General features: G+C 36.1%; 2 long non-coding RNA genes across 6 annotated transcripts in view; one reads left to right on the top strand and one right to left on the bottom strand.

Moving 5' to 3' along the window:
* The window catches only part of LOC112137169, a 22,790-nt gene extending 8,946 nt beyond the window's left edge, over positions 1–13,844 (top strand). The window contains exons 5-6 of one of the 5 annotated variants that reach the window (XR_002917502.2): positions 8,680–8,919; positions 13,701–13,844. This is a non-coding gene — a long non-coding RNA (uncharacterized LOC112137169). Of the gene's footprint in view, positions 1–8,679; positions 9,291–13,392 lie in introns of those variants that run through there. The other 4 variants (XR_002917503.2, XR_002917501.2, XR_002917500.2 and 1 more) reach the window with 4 other exon arrangements.
* On the bottom strand, positions 10,014–11,455 carry LOC112137168. Its single transcript, XR_002917497.1, has 2 exons — positions 11,287–11,455; positions 10,014–10,307 (listed from the first exon to the last, which is right to left on the bottom strand). It is a non-coding gene; the product is annotated as an uncharacterized LOC112137168 (long non-coding RNA).
* Positions 13,845–16,860: the final 3,016 nt, after the last annotated feature.

The following is a 16,860-nucleotide window of genomic DNA, read 5'->3' as shown; positions in this document are numbered from 1 at the left end:
TCCTTCTTTTGCTTGATAGTTGTTCCAGATCACATGCCTTTCTCTTTCTGCGACCAACAAGCTTAGAGGATGGGGATTCATCCTTTTGGGAGGGACACTCAAGTTCTCTTCTTTTCTTTGCTTGCGATCCAGATTCTTTGTCATCCTCTGAGAATTTCCTTTTGATGCCTTTTTGTCTGATTTTGGCACCATCTGGAGATTTCACACTCTCCTTTTCTATGTCACAGGAGGATGTAGGGTTTGGAGGGTTTTCATCAAGAAAAAAGATTTTCCTTACAATGTTGTAAAGTGATCGAAACATGGCTTTCAAGGAGGTGTTACCGCTGAAGCGTGAGAGAAACTAGGGTCTTTAAACTAGTGGTGAAATTGCTGGAACCACCACCCACCTATAAGAACTTTCTACTCTTTCATCTCTGTGACATCACGCTGCCATTGGTGACATCATGGGCATATCTGATGTCATTTGAGGTCATAGTGCCTAGGTCATAGAGCCTCTCTCTGGATGAAAAGATTTCAAAATAGGATTTACATAACCAGGGGCGTACCATTTGATAAAGATATTGGATTGCTTGGAGCCTCTGAAACTCTGGGGCCGGGAACTGAGCAATTAATAAAAGTGTCTACAGTACATTTTTTGTCCAATGTTATTTAATTGTCTTTAAAAAAATTACTGAAATGGCATAAGACTGATCATATGAGTGTGTTTGTGTCCCTTTACTTATTTTTGTCCTCAAAATTGCTGTATTTTGCGTATTTGCTGTTCAGTTTCAGAGCAGGCACAGCCATGGACAACAGGTTGGCTGGCCCCGTCGCTGCCTGATCTGTAACACACTCAGAGCACAATAATAATGTGATGCTTCAATAATTTATTTTAAAACACTCTTGACATTTTTATTACATATTATCCCTTTCCGTTTGATAGGTTATGTCTTTCAATACATTTGTCTGTGATTTATTAGTTTAGATCTGATATAAAGCTGCACTGACAAGACAGAATGAGGGAGGCAGGAAAACTACTATTTTTGTAATAAAATATCTGAAAATAGTTCATATGTCTATACGAAGTTCAACAGGACTCTGTTTTGTCATGTTTTTCTATGACTGGCTGCAAAAATTGGGCATGTAATATTAAAAATGTGTCATTGTTGGACTTTAGAGATAGGGTGAGAAGCTTGGTCACCCAGAGAGAGCTCGGAGTAGAGCCGCTTCTCCTCCGCACTGAGAGTAGCCAGTTGAGGTGGTTCCAGCATCTGGTCCGAATCTCTCCTGGAAGAGATGTTCCAGACATGTCCCACTGGGTGGAGGCCCCGGGGAAGAACACGCTGTAGAGATTATGTCTTTCAGCTGACATAATCCCCTAAGAGGACCTGGAGGAAGTGGCCGGGAAGAGGGAAGTCTGGACATCTTTGCTTAGACTGCTGCCCGAGTGGAAAAAGATGGCTGGATGTTTGGATGGAAATCCTCAGAAATGCAATTTTAAGCTTAATTTTCTTTAAATATGTCCTCCATGGTGATAAAATGAACAGATGAAAAACACCAAAAGCATAAATTTGATCAAAGTGAGTCTTTAAACACAGCTCTCATCTCCACTTTACTCCATTTATTAGAGGAAGTCTTAGACAAGGTAGTCATCTAAAGAAGACGACACTTTACAAATCACTCACAACATGTGTGATTCTTCACACCTGGTCTCAGTTAATTCCCACAGCTGTGGATTGTTTGTTCATTACCTCAACTAGAACACACTCACCTGATTAACAGTTGACCTGTGCCTCTTCTGTACTGTACTTTTTTGTGATGACTGTTCTCACTGGGTTATCATTCTCTGTCTCTTTTGTTCATTTATTTTTACACTCCTAAAACACTTGGAATATTTCTTCTACCTAATTCTTGAGTTATTCATATTACTATCTATTTCTTGGTTTCACTTTTGGAGCAATACTAATGATTAATGACTTTTTTTAAAGGTAGCCAAGAAGAATTCTGGGAGAATTAAACACTTTTGCAGCATTGTCTTAAAAACTGAATATTTTAAGCAAAAAATATAACAATCATGCTTTAGATTAATCTAAACTATTGATGTGTTTTCCTTTTTGTTCCTTCATAGCAGAATATCATCAATGAAATGACTTTTGATGTTCACAGGTTTTTGTCTTTGCAAAAAAGGTAACAAACCAATGATAAAACCAGCTTTGTCCTTACATTTTCCTCATTTCTTGGGACAAATTTTATGTGTTTGACACACTTTTAGAGACACTGGAGTATACAAGTCTTGCAAAGCTCTGTCTGTCAAACCAAAGAGTTGAGTCAATATGAAAAAAGTAATCAACTCTCATTAATCCTGTCTTGGTTTTCTGAGTTCAAAAATAGCTCTTCACAAAAGTACTTCATGTCATGGAGGTAAATGATTAATCTTTTTTTATTTTTGCTTTGGTCTCTTCTTGTTTTCTCAGGAGGTCAAAGCAAACAAATGCCTAAACTGGGGCTGCTTCCTGTTTTAGAGAGGCCCTTTTCCCACTGTCCTCTCCTTAGAAATGATAGTTGTAATAGATACAGTTCGGTTACAGGTATATTTTTTAACAGATTTCAGAAGATAAAGCCGACTTATTTCATTGTTAATGTTGAAATGCTTTCATATAAGAGCATAATGAAAAATGATAAAGTGAATTGCACTTACAATCTTTCACTCCTTTTTTTCTTGTTTTTGTACAAAAGAAAAAAAAGGAAAGAAGGGAGAGCACTTCTATTTATACCTGAATATTAATGAAGACCTTTTTATTATTATTCTGTGTTCTCAAACACATTATTGAGTTATGTCCATAATGTCTGCTGCTTGTAGTCTTTGGCTGAAATATTATGATAATTTTATCTTTGGAAAACACCTAAATGCAATTCAGAAAAAAAGTTCATGGCCTTTTCGTAGACTTGGAATATTATTAGTGTTCCGCATGGGAGAATCAGGGGGATGCACACCATTAGAATAGGGAGAGGGATGTTAAGCACAGACAATGGAAGCATTTCATTACACTAACATATGTTTCCTCCAATGTCATTTTCTTCCTCTGACCTGAAAGCCGCTCCACCTCCTCCTTCCGTAAGTCCTCAATCTTTTAAAACACACGTCAGGAGATGAGGGATGAAAATATGTTCAGGAGCAGCAAGAATAAATAAATACTGCTTCCGTCATCTGTAAATTACATTTTGAAGTTTTCGTCAGAACAATACAAAGACACACTAAATGGGATTGATTTATAAAACCTTCTAGCTTTCTCAGATTTCTAAGATTACTCTAAAAAAAATATGTGACTCACACCAAACAACCTAAACACAATCTTATTCAGTGTTTAATAAATGCTGGGATTTTACTGTGTTGGACTGAATAATCACTAAAAAACAAAAATGTCTTATAGTTTTTAATTTCACAATTGTTGCTCAGTTCTATAACAATTACAGGTAGTTTTTTTTTTTTTGTTTTTTTTTTAATATGTATATAGCCACTCTATGACCCACACCAGGCATAACTAGTCACAACACGGACAATTCCATCCATCTTCAGAATCTGCTGCGTCCCCGTTGGGGTCATGGGGTTGCTGGAAACAACACAGATACTGTTGGGGCCTCCAGGGTAACTAACTACATGCAATTTAGAGTCATCAAGGATTCTATGAAGAAGGTTTTTGGACTGTGGGAGGAAGTCGGAATGCCTGAAGAAAAGCTACACATGCACGGGGAGAACATGCAAACTCCACACAGAAAGGTCCCATCTGGGATTTAAACAGGGGCTTCTCATTGTGAGGTGAAAGTGCCAACCACTGCACCACTGTCCAGCCCAACACAGACCGTTTTATTATTGATTATGCTATTTATCCATACTTGTGAGGTTACAAACCTCCTTAATATTTCCCACAAAATTTAAGATTGCTTTAAGTAAGTGAAGTGCTTTATTTTGAAAATCACATGGCCTCTTTCTCATCTTCAGCATCTTCTCTCTGGAAAAAAAAAAAGTTTCTGCCTAATTTAATTTATAAAAATTTGATTGGATTTAACATAGCTAAATAGACCTTGTCTCCAAACTAAAAGCTGCTTTTGAGCTATCTCATAAACGTGACGGCGCGTGTCTAGTATAACATCCCTCGTCACAAAAATAAGGTTGTGCCCGAATTTCTTCACCACCTGCTGCTTTTGTGCACTGCGTAGTGCACTCTCCATTTTGTATAAGACTTTCCATGAAGTCTATGCAAAAAACCAGTGTGCTCACTAGATTGGCAAAAATAGACCACAGTGCATTGCGTTTGAACTTTTTTTTTTTTGTAAAACTGTATTAAAATGTAATTAATATAAATTCTCCAAGTTTTCATCTTTGGACCTAAGAGGATTCATAAATGGTCTTCGTAAAATGTTTTTTACTTCGTAAATAATTTTTACTTTGCAAAGTCGAGATGTCATGTTTGCTGTAGTTTGAAGAGTAATAAGCATGGTGTCCAAATTGCTTTTAAAAGGGCATGCCATGATTTTCTTATGTCTTTCAGAGTAAACCATATCTGTATAAATTATCCCAATTCCCAATATCCCCCGTCTGCTTGTGCCATTCTCGGATATGTTCAGGATCTATCCCATGTCGTGCAGAATTCTCACCGGCTCATATGCTCCTTTGCCCCCCCCCACGATGTTTTAATGCTAAACCGAATGATCGGAGCTCACAACACAGCCGACATCTGCTGTGCACGAGTCAAAGCTAGCTGATCACCGCTAGCTCAAACTGCTAGCTTTGTGGAGAAAGTACTGTTTACGTTAGACTGGGGGCAGAGCAGTCTTCCTGAAAGGGGCCGTCTTACTTTGTGACATCAGCACGTGAGGACCTGCTCATTTTTGTGAGTATGGGGGGTGGCTGCTGTTGGGAGCGCCGTTTTTGAGGATTATTCAGAAATGCGTGAACGGATCATAATATCAATTTGATGTTGTTTATAGTGAGGAATGAATAGTTTAATACACTTAAAAGCTCAAAAAGGGGATTTTTTTATGATATGGCCCCTTTAAAATCCAGGGCACTAGATAGTGTCGCACTGTAAAGTTTTTTAGTTGTTACGGAGGGATTTGGACGTTAATTAAGTCTAATATGAGTGTCAATAGTGCTTACAGTACTTCTCGACTGCGCCACTATACACACACTAAGGTATGGGTAAAGTAAACTAAGGTGTTACTCTGTTTCACCTAGTTTTGATGAGGAAATATTATAATATCTTTAATAATAACACAATGGGATCAACTTTTTGTAAGAACAGCTAAGTTGTGGTTATCCACCAAGATGAAACACATTTTTAGTGAACAAAAATTAATTATAGAGCAACTGCAACAGTATGTGATAGAACGGACCATGCATGAATGATCCGATTTCATGATTTGATTAAAATAATTCCATCCACCACCTTAATGCTGCCTGTCTAGATGGATGCGATCCCAGTGACAAAAGCTTTTTGAGATCTTAGTGTCTGCTGCTTGGAGAGGAGAGAGTATGGGCAAAGTGAGAGAAGGGGAAATACATTCGGATCCATTTGTTCTGATGAAAGCATAATGGAGTCCATTCCAGGCTTTTAGGGAGCTGAGATAGAACCCAAATGCCTTCAGATGTCTCTGTGATATTATATTAGCTAGAGAGTGATAGGAGAGCTGCCACATCGCCTCCAAATGGCAGAAGGAATTTTTTTTCGTATAATTTTTTCATGCGTGAGAGGAATTCCCCTTTTAACCTGCCAAACATAGAACTCTGTGTTATTTTTGTCCTCCAACAAGAAGGTTTGGCCAAACCGTATGGGGTCATGTCACTAAGATTCCTCCTCTTAAACTTTAGGAGGAGGAATCTTAGTGACATGACTAAAGCAAATACACACACTCGCTACTATTACTGTAAATCCTGTTTCAACATTTTAGTTGTTCTATTGTAATATTGCAATTAAACTGAACAAGCTCATGTTGTTCACATAAATTAAAAAATTAAGTCAAACATATCTCAACTAAACAAACATTCTCAAAATGAAATCTAGTGTTCAGTTGATTTAACAATTTGAGTTTAATCGTCTTTTGGCCCTTCCGACATGTAACCACTAGGTGGCGGTAAGAGTGCAAATGTTCGCTTTTTGCTCAGAAACAGTAGAAGAAGAAGCTACGGATGGAGGGAAGAGAGCGGACGGAGTCTGAACTTCCCAGCATTTTCAAATTTACGTTGATGGGTCGTCATTATGCTAAGGAGGTGGCACTTTTCTTTCTTTCTTTTTTTTTGACAAAATAAATGATATTTTGGACGAAGACAAGACAAACCACCACATCTTGGTAAGTTTTGAAGTTTTGTTTTCTTGTCGAATAAAAAATGTAGAAAGTAACTCAACTCTATCGAATTAGAGAAGAAAAATAAGAAATGTTTGAGAATTCTGATAAAACTCTAACTTTAGCTTTGGACTGTCTGTAAAACGAATAGATTAGGGCTCACTGAGCTTCACTAATGGGACGCGTTTGGACCTGGATCCTCCATCTTGTTTTGAGCGGGAGAACACTTTAGTGGTTTTTCCCCCTTTATATTAATTGAGTGGATTTTGTTGTGTAATAAATGTTGATAATTGTTTTTTGAATGCACCATGCAAGTTAACAGCAGCCATTACTGCGTTGAATTATCGTGCGCTCATCTTTGGTCTGTGCACTACTTTAGTTGGTCAGTCGGGCGTATCTTTCATCCATGACATCGGGCTTGTATCTGTGGCAGCAATTGCAGTAAAAAGAACCTTTTCGTTAAATGTGAAATACTGATATGATTGTTTTCTTCTGTATTTATTACCAGATTCACCTGCAGCGTGTCGCAGAGGAGAAATACATTCATTCACATGGGTATGTTCTGATGCACATGTTTACATTTAAATAAAAGTAATGACTTTATGTTTTAACATGACTTTTTAAAGTGATAAAACTGATGTTATACATTTTCCCATATTCTACAGATTGAAGCAGAATTTGCTGGTCTGACATCTGTTAATCTCAAGACTACTTTCTTCAATGGGCTGGATCAGTTCCTACCAGGGCTACTAGACCTGTACGAGGCCACGGCTGAGACGCTAGCTGGACTGAGCAATCTGTCTTGATGTAAGCTTACTTCGGCTCAATCCGAATTCTTCCCTTCTCCTTTCCCCTCCATTTGAAGGGGAAGTGCAAGTGCGAGTCGGAGGTAGCAGATGTGGTCGGCCTGTAAGATCGGCTCGGGGGGCTTTGGCATAGATGACGTGTAAGATTGTGATTGGTCCGGACCATTAGACCACTGTCACGTGACACGGAGAATGACACACTTCCGCCATAACAATGCACAGATTCTTCCAGAGTAAAAAACCGAGGAGGTCCGAACAAATACGTTAAGAATCACAAAAGAAGGAATATTTGCAATCAGCCGCGAAAACCTTGACAGCAAAATAATCCGATCGAGAGGAATCATCACAGGATAATGATCGTTATTTTAAAAAAGAGAAATCCGTCTGGGAAGCATGAAGTTTGAGCTAAAGTGGGTGCTAGCGAGTAGCATGCTAGCTTGCTGTTGTTTGCACATAAAAAAAAAACAAAAAAGAAAGTAGTTATTCGCACGTGTTTTTTCTAAATACATCCTGCCAATGTTGAACTTCTTTCTGGTCGCACGGACCGGATGAAGTCCCGCTAGAATATGCAGCTCAGGTTCTACTCCGTTACACAAAAACTGAGAAGAGCAGATGTTAGTGAAGGAGCTGTCAATGCAAAATAATAAATAATAGCCCGAGCAGATCTCAACACTTTTTCCTTTCTCTTTGTATAAATAAACTGTATTGTAAACACCAGTTTCAGTACAGAAAAACTGCAAATTAGCCAACTTGTTTGTTACAGTTGTGTGACGTCATAACTAGTCGCAAGCCCCCGAGCCGATCTGACAGGCCGAGCACATCTGCTACCTACACCGGGAAATTTGCAGTTCATCTGATGTTTTCATTCCTGATCCATCCTGGTCACTCCCAAAGAGAACCTCAGCATCTTCATCTCTGCTTCCTCCAGCTCTGCTTCCTGTCTCTAGGCTGAACAACATGGCTGATTTGACCACAGTTTTGTACACATTATTTAACTGGAAAAATTCACACATCAACGCAGTCCAGTAAGTAATTAGTAGAGACATTCAAAAGAAGAGACATTTGTTGTTTTATATTTCATCCCTACTGAAATTACCAGCTACTGTGGCGAATAATTAAAGAATTAAACTTTGAGCCCTGCTTGTGGATTACAGCAGTGCAACATAAAAACTGGAACTGAGAGTCTTAAAACTAATAAGTTTTGTGTTATTTTCTGACGTAGCTTCCCTTTGCTTTTGCTCATAACCATGTCTGATCCCTGTGGGATAAAAAAGTAAAACAAGGATAAAAATGATTTGTGACCGTCAAAATATTCCTGTTAAAGGCATTCCTATTTTTACAATTACCCCTTAAAATACTCTAAAAACTAAATGTAGCCTTGGGTGCAGTTAAAACACGCAGCCAACATGCAGCCATGTGCATCTTGGCTGCGGCTTTTACGTGTGTCTAACATTAATTTTCATCAGTTTTGGTCCTTGATCGCACTTAAAACACGTGCAAATAATATCAAGCAAAATAGAACCCGTTATAATATCTGCTTTGTCTTTTCTAGTCCCCTGATGAGGAGGCTTCAATCATGGGAGGGTTGAAACTTGTTGTTGTACTAATTGAAGATGGAGAAGACATGGTGGAACATCAGTTGTTCTTGAAGAACAAATCATTTTGAATGATATGAAGAACTTTCCTCATGCTATTGCTCTGCTGATGGGCCTGCTGTCTGCACCCAACATGGACTATACCAAAGGCCAGCGCTACACTTTTGAAGTCATTCAAAAGATCTTCATGGACATTGGTGAGGGACAGTGCTCCTCGTTAGTTCATGGTCTGAGAATTACAATATAGATTTTTGTTTGATTAATTATGGTTTTGTCTACAGAACGTAATGAAAGTAACCTGTAAAGGAAGGAGTTCTTGCCCAACGTATTATTTTTTTCTCCTGAGCATAATGGGAGTAAGAAATGTCCATCCTGAAATCATTTTTGTTTGGAAAATAAATAAAGGAATTGTGGTTTAAAATTTATTGTTTTTCTTGAAAACCCACTTGTTTTAATTATCTATCATTTTCTATTTCAATGAATCACGGTATCCAAATATTGTAGTACTAATTTAGGGAATTTTAAATTTTTTAAATATTCTTCTTTAGGTCTAGTCAATTAAAAATCTTTTGACTAAAATTTGCAAGTTAGTTTGATTAAAACAAAATCCTTAAAACTACTCAAGTTTTTAAAAGATTTGATAGAATATTTAAGTTAATATAACAACCAAAAGAAGTTAACTCAACTTAAAAATAAAAATCAGATCAATACACCACTACTTTGTTTAAACAAGATATTTTACTTCTGTACAACTAACATTTATGCTAACACAACAAACCATGTTTGTTTTCTTAACTTCAAATTTTAAGGCAGCCCTTTAACTCTGTAGTGGTGGAGCTAGAACATTTTCTATGGGGTGGCAGGAGGGGGTGAAGTCTTTGAAGGGGAGGCAAATTATAACAGCCAATTGGAAGTTCATTCCAAATGAAAGGGTCAAATACATGTATTTCAAACAATTGTATTATTGTTATAAATAAGACAACAGCAGTTCCTTTACCTGAGCTGCTATTTCTAAAACTTGAAGGTTTATTGATGATTTCTGAACCCTGTGACACCTGGTTTTATTATGAAAAAAAAAAAAGTTTGTGTATTCAGTAATATGTAAATAGTGAATAGATAATGGGTTTGTTGCTAATCAGCAAACAAGCAGCATCTACAGTATGAACAAAAGAAAACACCTGTTCCCATCTGTAGTATGAAGACATTTTTATTTATACAGTATATTCACTCTGATGACTGACAGAACTAACACACGGTATGTTGGAAAACATGCAGGAATGTGGCACTCGAGGACCAGGGTTGCCTATCCCTTTAATTTACCATTTGAGTCTGGCTCTTTTATTGTGAAAATCTTCAGCATTGATGCTCATTTACCACCTCCAGTCTGAGTCTTTCAGCATCAGCGTGGACTTCCTGTTCAAGATTGACTGGGGCTGGACCTCAGCGGTTCATTAAGGGTTGGAAAAGAGGAGCTGGTGGTTTTCCTCCTGCAGCTTCACCACCAGTGGGTGGACGTTTCTGATGCTTCTTGTCAGTCTTCATCTGCTCCAATCATCTGTCCACTCACTGTTGCTGATTTCATCACCTAGTTTTTTTATATAAAAAATGAAATATATTTAGAAAAAGCAGTATTTTGATCTATTCAATGTGTGGTGAGTTTTTAGGTATTTTAGCTGTTTGTGGTTGACACAACTATCAAAGTGGGAGTGCCTCCTGATAACACTCACATTTTGTCCCAAAAAGCATTGTTAACTAATTTGATCATTCCGCAAGCCATTTTCAATGGAGTTAAAAAAGTGGTGGTTGGTTGAAGAATTAAAAAAGTTGAAGAGTTATGAAGTTGAAACTTACGAGCAGCTATCTGCTGAAAGAGCTGAAGACAAGTTTAAGAACATATATTTGTTTATGTAGCCTTGAGTGAACATTTAAAGAAGGGATTTGTTTTTCTAGCATGGCATTATAGTTACATGGCACAGGAATCAAGATGATATATTACAACTATAACATATGCAAAAGGATTGATCAATGTGCATGGTTAAGCTCAAACTGGGGATCTGTGTAACCATAGGGAGGGGGAGGACCTGAACATGGACGAGAGTGCGATTTCTCCCACTCTCCCACGGATTAGGAGGCCTCTACCAAGCCGTGGCAACCCCCACTGAGCTGCCAGCTATACCGCAGTATCTGGTTCTTTTCCCACTGCACATCAACCAATCCCAACAGACAGCGTGTCGCTGAGTTCCTTATATAGTAGGCTGTTACACCATATGTCCAAACTAATGGTTTTAACTCCTTATTTTTGTTACAGATTTGAATTATATACGGTCTGATACTTGCAAATAAACTATGTAGAAAAATAAATATAACTTTAAAGGGTGTTTATTTAACAAAAATACATTTTGAGCCGCAGTGCATGTTGGGAAATATCGCGTGACGTCATGCATCAGCTAGAGTTCTTTTGTTTTTAAAGGAAATGCTGACTGCTGAGCGTGTTTAAAACAATTTAACATAAATAATAAAGAGTAACCGAAATGTGTACAATATTTGTTCAATAAATGTCATACCTGCTGGTATCCGTTTCCTCCTCTTAGATTGTTCACAAATCAGAGTAGTGTCAGTTGTCATGCTTCCTGCAGAAAGCTTCAGCTGCTTCCCCAAATTCCTATGGATGATAATAAACAAGTCTTGGATTATTTCTCTCTGACGACCCGGTTAAAGTTAGACAACGGTCACAAGTACTTCAGTGAATGCTGCTTGTTTAATTATGAAGGTATTGGTGATGTTATTCTTTGAATCTATGCTGATGCTAATGCTAACGCTAGCATTAGCTTTGAGACCTGGAGCTACAGAAGATCTTTTCTGACTAGTTAAAAGTTGCCTAAATTCCAGTGCTTACAAAGTCTTTGGAAACAGAGCTAAAGTCGGTCAATTTTAGCGTGACTAACATTAAGGTAAAACTTGTTAATGTTTCAATGTTTTCTACTGCAGTCAGTGAGCTGCTGTTAGCTCAGCTGTGGTTCTAACATGGCTGCCCTTTGCTTTCGCTCATAACTGCGTCCGATCTGCGGGAAAATAAAGGTAAAACATGATCAAATGAATTGGAAGCTGTTGCCAAAAATATGAAAGTGATTTCTGTCACGTAATGTTATAAAATACGCTCACCCAGATATTCTTCTTCTTCTTCTTCTTCTTTTTTTTTTAACTTGTCCGCTCTTATTTTTAAAGCTCGAAACTACGTGGCTCGATAGCTGCTCTTAACAATGTCACTGATCCAAACCATTCCTGTTTTTACAATTATCCCCTAAAATATCCCGTAGAACAGCAAGTGAATTTATCCTGGGTAGGGATGTTCATGTTCATGTCATAACTAGCTTGGCAGCTGAAATGTAATTTTAATGGTGAGATATAAATGAATTTTTTGTGCTATGTCATGTTTAAGTTCTTTAGGATATCATAAAGATTTTTTTTAAATGTTCCCACTGTGTGAACTATGTCGTATATTTGAAGAAACACAGCATACTCCTATTTACTCAGATTTTTCATTCTTCTTTTTCTCTCTCTCTTTTGTTATTCCTAAATCCTGTCTTTAACTTTAGGTTCTTTGAATGCCAGGGGTTTAAAAAAAACACCATTAAAGGTAAAGCACTGTTCCTATTTGCAATTTATATTTCTATTAAATTATCTGAGACTATCAGAGAAGCTTAAGAAAATAAAGTTATTCATGACATTATGGCAATTAAAAAAAATCTAGCCGATTTATTAGACGATGAGAAAACAAATTTAGCAATCTGGCAAAAAAAAAAAAAAAAAAGAATTGTCAGCATTTCTAAGAACAGAGCTGAAGGAGCCTTTATCAGATCAAGGCTGAAATGGTTAGAAGAAGTTGAGAGTAATTCTTCTTAGTTTTTCCAGGTAGAGGAACATCGTGCCAAAACAAACATCTTAACAAAGAAAGATCTTAACAAATGTGAACGAACTTCTTTCAGTCAAATGTTGTGCTTTACATCAATGTGTATAATTACAATAAAAGAAACTGTAACATAGGTATTGTAAAAATACCTAGAAAGTTGCTCTTTAAACGTTGCTCCCCACTGTTGGAAAATCCTGTTTTAATTTTGCCTGGAAAAACAAAATCATATGTGCCCTTTATCATCATTTCTGTCCCTCTGCTGTCTTCTATTGGAGAAAATGGATCTCTGACTTACCATGGAATGATGTTTGGACACTGCATCAGAAATTATTAATTAATAACAAGATGAGAGATGTTTCTCACAAACTTCTACATATAATCTATCCCACTAATCAATACATGTTAAGATATAATAAAACAATTGATCTAAACTTCAAGCTCTGTAAAAAAACACCCAGAAACAATTAGTCCCCTAATTTGGAACTTTAAAATCACCAGAAGATTTTGGTAAGACTGCACACCATTTATAAATAGCAATACTGACTCTAAATTTCAGATGAAATTTGAACACGTTATATTTTTTTGTGTCCACTAGATTGCCGTTCTAAACCTAAACACTGGAAGTAACTTTTCACATTTTCAGCCCTGTCGCCATTTTGTCTGATGTCGCAGTGAAAAGGATCTACTGAGTTTGTGGTAACAGATTATCAGCATGAATCACAGTTAATAATGTATGTTTTGTTTTGTTTGTCTTTTCTAGTCCCCTGATGAGGAGGCTTCAATCATGGGAGGGCTGAAACTTGTTGTTGTACTAATTGAAGATGGAGAAGACATGGTGGAACATCAGTTGTTCTTGAAGAACAAATCATTTTGAACGATATGAAGAACTTTCCTCATGCCATTGCTCTGCTGATGGGCCTGCTGTCTGCACCCAACATGGACTATACCAAAGGCCTGAGCTACAAAAGATCCTCATGGACATTGGTGAGGGACAGTGCTCCTCGTTAGTTCATAGTCTGAGAAATAAAATATAGATTTTGGTTTGATTAATTATGGTTTTGTCTACAGAACATAATGAAAGTAACATGTAAAGGAAGGAGTCCTTGCCCAACGTATTATTTTTTTCTCCTGAGCATAATGGGAGTAAGAAATGTCCATCCTGAAATTATTTTTTGTTTGGAAAATAAATAAAGCAATTGTGGTTAAAATTTATTGTTGTTTTTCTTGGCATTTTATTTTTTTTAAATATTCTTCTTTAGGTCTAGTCAATTAAAAATCTTTTGACTAAAATTAGTTTGATTAAAACAAAATGCTTAAAACAACTCAAGTTTTTAAAAGATTTGATAAAAATACTTAAGTTAATATAACAACCAAAAGAAGTTAACACAACTTAAAAATCAAAATCAGATCAATATTTTAATTCTACACAACAAATCATGTTTGTTTTATTAACTTCAAATTTTAAAGCAGCCATTTAACTCATGTTTTTAAGATGAAACATTACCTTGGTTTTACAGTGTACTATCTACGTCTCATAACAAATCTTATGTTGCAATATTTTGTGGATTTCATCAATGTTTTAAAAAAATGTTGTCAGTTCTTTGATGTAAGCCTAGTTTGTTTTATAGGGTTAACATCAAGTCAAAATTCCAATCCTAATACCTCACTACTAAAAAATATAAATAGTGCAGGAATATCTAGTGCCCTGGATTTTAAAAGCAATTTGGACACCATGTTCACTACTTTTTTTTTAAAGCTAGTATGAAACTATGTCACCAATTTCACAAAGTGAAAATCTTTTACATTTTACGACATCTATTTATTACTCCACTACTCAGATATTCTATTAAAAAAATTACATTTAAACAATTTTTGGGCAAAAATTACTCAATCACAATGCATTGTGGTCTATGTCCGCCAATGTAGTGAGCATCAGTGCTCACTGGTTTTTCCCAAAGACTTCTGGGAAATTTCTAGGTCACTCGATTTTGGAATTAGTAAATTCGGACAGCACTACAAAACGGCAAACACTATATAGTGAGTAGTGAAGGAATTTGGACAAAGCGAGTAACTTTAGACTGAAAATGTATTTTTGTTAAGGCAAAATCTGTGTACAATTTCAAAAGAACAAATGCAAAGATTAATCTTAAAAATCCCTTTTTTCAAAGGGGACTTCTACTGAAACTTAAGTGGAAATGAAATACCGTCTTTCAGGAAAACATTAATATTTTACCAAGAAGTTTCCAGACGCCAGGGGCTCTTTGAAAGAACTTCCCTTCTCGTTATTACTATGGTAAATTATGTTCTCCACACTTTTTTGTGTTCATCAAAACATCATTCAATAGAGAGCAACAACAAGCGCCCTCAGCTCACAATCCAAAGACTGTTTTTCTCTTGGGATGAAAAACAAACTGTCTTCAAGTCTGGGCAGAATATGCTCTCATCCTCCAAAAGATTTTTCTGATCTATTCAAACTCTTTAGGTGTAGGTGGGTAAATATGAAATGTTACTTTAAGGACAGTGCAAGTATCTCATTATACTTTATGTAGCCCATATGGGGAAATAAAGTCTTCCATTCATTCAAATGATCATTTCCTAAAGATTTTTGTTAACACAAAGTGAGGATTTTAATGGCTTGACTTGAGGGGGAAATGCCCCACAGGTCATACCTTAGTTTCTTTATGTGTTGAACCTTATTAGTAAGTTGTTAATCTTCTCAAGTATTTACTTGCAAAACAATTGTAATAATTTATTTAAAAAATAATTTAAGAGACATTTTAAAGTATTTCATGGTTAAAAAAAAATCTTGGCAAAGTCCTTTTTTGTCTTTACTATTTTAAAATTAAGATCTTTTAATCAAATATGAATTTTGATGTTTTAAAATGACAGAAAATACATTTTACACTTGATTCAGTTGCACTTAATCAAGATCAAGATCTTTTACTAACCTTAACTTATCAAATCATCTTTGCAAGGATGAGTTGAAGAAAATGAAGAAAGAAAGTAAACTTGCGAAGAAGAAAAAAAGTAGGAAATTGTCTAAAATTTTCATTAAGTTTTTCAAATTGAGATAATTGCCTGTTTGTCATTTTGTTTCTATGAACAAGAAAACTTCAGTGAAGTTTAACAGCAAAGCATTCGTGTAGGGCGCACCCTGGTGGGTGGGAAGAGATCTAAGTTCACTTATAGAACATCTTTATTGAAAAAAATAAAAATAGAGCGGGGTTGGAGCTGTTTTTAAACAATTCTCAAAGCTGATTAATATAAAAATAACTTAATAAAGAAATAAGACATCTATAGACACAATTATAATGTAAATCCCCTGATCAGAGTCTGCAGGTAGATGCAGGCATCATACAGGCCCAATATAACACATCCACCCTCTCATGCATCTGGTGGGGGGGGGGGTCACTTGGCCACCTTCAGTTCTACTGACATCAAAGGATGACGAATGTTGGCACACGAACGGAAATATATTTATTTGCAGAAAATTCTGTTTGTCTTCTATTCTGATATAATCATATGATATTTAAAAAAAGAAATGTTAATACTTGGGTAAGAACATAAAAGGGATAGAACAATAAAAAGGGCTGACGCAAATAAAAAAAAAAGATGAAAATTTACTGCTGCAAGCATCTTCTAAATATATGCCTTATATTATTTGAAACACAGTTTTGCTTGTTGAGCCTATCTTTTTTTTTTTTTTTTCAAATGAATCCTCTTCTTTTCTTGCCAACATTTGGCTCTGGCTTGACCTTGATAATACTAAACCTCCCACTGGATTTAAAATAATGTTTTTTGTAAAATTGCATCCTATAAATAAACTAATTAAATCTAATTGACCAAAGATAAAATAATAATAGCATCACCAGTAAAAACTGATGCTAGAAATGATCAACTTTGACCTCAAGATGCTCAGGAGACACATAGGTGGAGTTGTATTACTACACTAACAAAAACATATTTTATTTTTGACAATTTTATCCTGGAATTTTTGTTTGTTTTTAGCACATCACTTAACCTTAAAACTAGACAATTTGTATTTTGTATAAACAAAAAAAAAGTTATTAAAACATGTTTTTTTCTTATTAAAATAAAATTGCCAATAGTTACTTTTTTAGTGTTTAATATTACTTTCCTAAATTTGCAGCATCTCTCATATGGATTGTGATGTAATCCTCATCTGTAACATTTACTCAATCAAACATGACAATGCTTGCAACAAAGC

The sequence above is a fragment of the Oryzias melastigma genome, linkage group LG1 (assembly GCF_002922805.2).
Source record: "Oryzias melastigma strain HK-1 linkage group LG1, ASM292280v2, whole genome shotgun sequence".
Lineage (NCBI taxonomy): Eukaryota > Metazoa > Chordata > Actinopteri > Beloniformes > Adrianichthyidae > Oryzias > Oryzias melastigma.
Note: the sequence above shows the minus strand (reverse complement) of the source record. Positions and strands in the feature narration are given on the sequence as shown.